Here is a 3,015-nt window from a genome sequence, read left to right as displayed (position 1 = left end):
CTCCTGCTTTGGTGTGGCTTCCTGCCAGCATGAAATTTGTACAACCCTATTTTGATCCTACATCTGTAATAAGCAGCTTCATGACCTCTTGTAACAGTGAAAGGGAATTGGTTTTTGAGTTGGTTGCTCTGTAGGTTAGGCTCGGAAACTACCTAACATTTGGTGTCTCAATAAAACTGACCCAGTGCAGACTTCAGTGGTGAAGTCACAAAGAGCTGGCTTGGTGAGTGCTCATGAGCAACTGTATGAGCAACAAACTCAAGTTTTTAATGTGGAAGACACAGTAGAGCCACCACTACACAGTAAGTAACTCAACCCAACATGGATATTTTTGTGCCTGTTGGTTTGTGACTTTGTGGCTGGTTTGGGCTGTCCCGGTAGCAGCTGTAGCCATGAGCACTTTTTCACCCACAACTGGTTGGAAGAGGCGCATCTGTCATACTTCTTCTCTAAGTTACCACCAGAGCAGATTGCTGCAATGTGCTCTATGGTCTTCTCACTTGGCAGATTTTTCATCAAAGGGAATGTATGCCACTGGAGCACCATAGTTTGAACTGATTTCCATTTTTGGGTGCAGTGCCATGGGAGTGGGTATTTGATGTCTAAAGCCCTAAAATGGTTTTGTCCTGTGTATTTTCCCTGTGTGGTAATGTGGCAGTTCACGTTAGAGCAGGGGCTTGAGAGACTGGCAGTCTCGTGGTCTGAGGGGTCCTGATGGCTGGAATTCATTGCCCATTAGCAGCATAACACAGAATCATAGAATCATAGAATATCAGGGTTGGAAGGGACCTCAGGAGGTCATCTAGTCCAACCCCCTGCTCAAAAGCAGGACCCATACCCAATTAAATCATCCCAGCCAGGGCTTTGTCAAGCCTGACCTTAAAAACTTCTAAGGAAGGAGATTCCACCACCTCCCTAGGCAACGCATTCCAGTGTTTCACCACCCTCCTAGTGAAAAAGTTTTTCCTAATATCCAACCTAAACCTCCCCCACTGCAACTTGAGACCATTACTCCTTGTCCTGTCCTCTTCCACCACTGAGAATAGTCTAGAACCATCCTCTCTGGAACTACCTCTCAGGTAGTTGAAAGCAGCTATCAAATCCCCCCTCATTCTTCTCTTCTGCAGACTAAACAATCCCAGTTCCCTCAGCCTCTCCTCATAAGTCATGTGTTCCAGACCCCTAATCATTTTTGTTGCCCTTTCCTGGACTCTCTCCAATTTATCCACATCCTTCTTGTAGTGTGGGGCCCAAAACTGGACACAGTACTCCAGATGAGGCCTCACCAATGTCGAATAGAGGGGGACGATCACGTTCCATGATCTGCTCGCTATGCCCCTACTTATACATCCCAAAATGCCATTGACCTTCTTGGCAACCAGGGCACACTGCTGACTCATATCCAGCTTCTCGTCCACTGTCATCCCTAGGTCCTTTTCCGCAGAACTGATGCCTAGCCATTCGGTCCCTAGTCTGTAGCTGTGCATTGGGTTCTTCCGTCCTAAGTGCAGGACCCTGCACTTATCCTTATTGAACCTCATCAGATTTCTTTTGGCCCAATCCTCCAATTTGTCTAGGTCCCTCTGTATCCTATCCCTGCCCTCCAGTGTATCTACCACTCCTCCCAGTTTAGTATCATCCGCAAATTTGCTGAGAGTGCAATCCACACCATCCTCCAGATCATTTATGAAGATATTGAACAAAACCGGCCGCAGGACCGACCCTTGGGGCACTCCACTTGACACCGGCTGCCAACTAGACATGGAGCCATTGATCACTACCCGTTGAGCCTGACAATCTAGCCAACTTTCTACCCACCTTATAGTGCATTCATCCAGCCCATACTTCCTTAACTTGCTGACAAGAATACTGTGGGAGACCGTGTCAAAAGCTTTGCTAAAGTCAAGATACAATACATCCACTGCTTTCCCTTCATCCACAGAACCAGTAAGCTCATCATAGAAGGCGATTAGATTAGTCAGGCATGACCTTCCCTTGGTGAATCCATGTTGACTGTTCCTGATCACTTTCCTCTCATGTAAGTGCTTCAGGATTGATTCTTTGAGGACCTGCTCCATGATTTTTCCGGGGACTGAAGTGAGGCTTACTGGCCTGTAGTTCCCAGGATCCTCCTTCTTCCCTTTTTTAAAGATTGGCACTACATTAGCCTTTTTCCAGTCATCCGGGACTTCCCCCGTTCACCAGGACTTTTCAAAGATAATGGCCAATGGCTCTGCAATCACAGCCGCCAGTTCCTTTAGCACTCTCGGATGCAACTCATCCGGCCCCATGGACTTGTGCACGTCCAGTTTTTCTAAATAGTCCCTAACCACCTCTTTCTCCACAGAGGGCTGGCCATCTATTCCCCATGTTGTGATGCCCAGCACAGCAGTCTGGGAGCTGACCTTGTTCGTGAAGACAGAGGCAAAAAAAGCATTGAGTACATTAGCTTTTTCCACATCCTCCGTCACTAGGTTGCCTCCCTCATTCATTAAGGGGCCCACACTTTCCTTGGCTTTCTTCTTGTTGCCAACATACCTGAAGAAACCCTTCTTGTTACTCTTAACATCTCTCGCTAGCTGCAGCTCCAGGTGCGATTTGGCCCTCCTAATTTCATTCCTACATGCCCGAGCAATATTTTTATACTTTTCCCTGGTCATATGTCCAACCTTCCACTTCTTGTAAGCTTCTTTTTTATGCTTAAGATCTGCTAGGATTTCACCGTTAAGCCAAGCTGGTCGCCTGCCATACTTACTATTCTTTCAACACATCGGGATGGTTTGTCCCTGTAACCTCAACAGGGATTCCTTGAAATACAGCCAGCTCTCCTGGACTCCTTTCCCCTTCATGTTAGTCCCTCAGGGGATCCTACCCATCCGTTCCCTGAGGGAGTCAAAGTCTGCTTTCCTGAAGTCCAGGGTCCGTATTCTGCTGCTTACCTTTCTTCCCTGTGTCAGGATCCTGAACTCAACCAACTCATGGTCACTGCCTCCCAGATTCCCATCCACTTTTGCT

The sequence above is a fragment of the Caretta caretta genome, chromosome 6, assembly GCF_965140235.1.
Source record: "Caretta caretta isolate rCarCar2 chromosome 6, rCarCar1.hap1, whole genome shotgun sequence".
Lineage (NCBI taxonomy): Eukaryota > Metazoa > Chordata > Testudines > Cheloniidae > Caretta > Caretta caretta.
Note: the sequence above shows the minus strand (reverse complement) of the source record.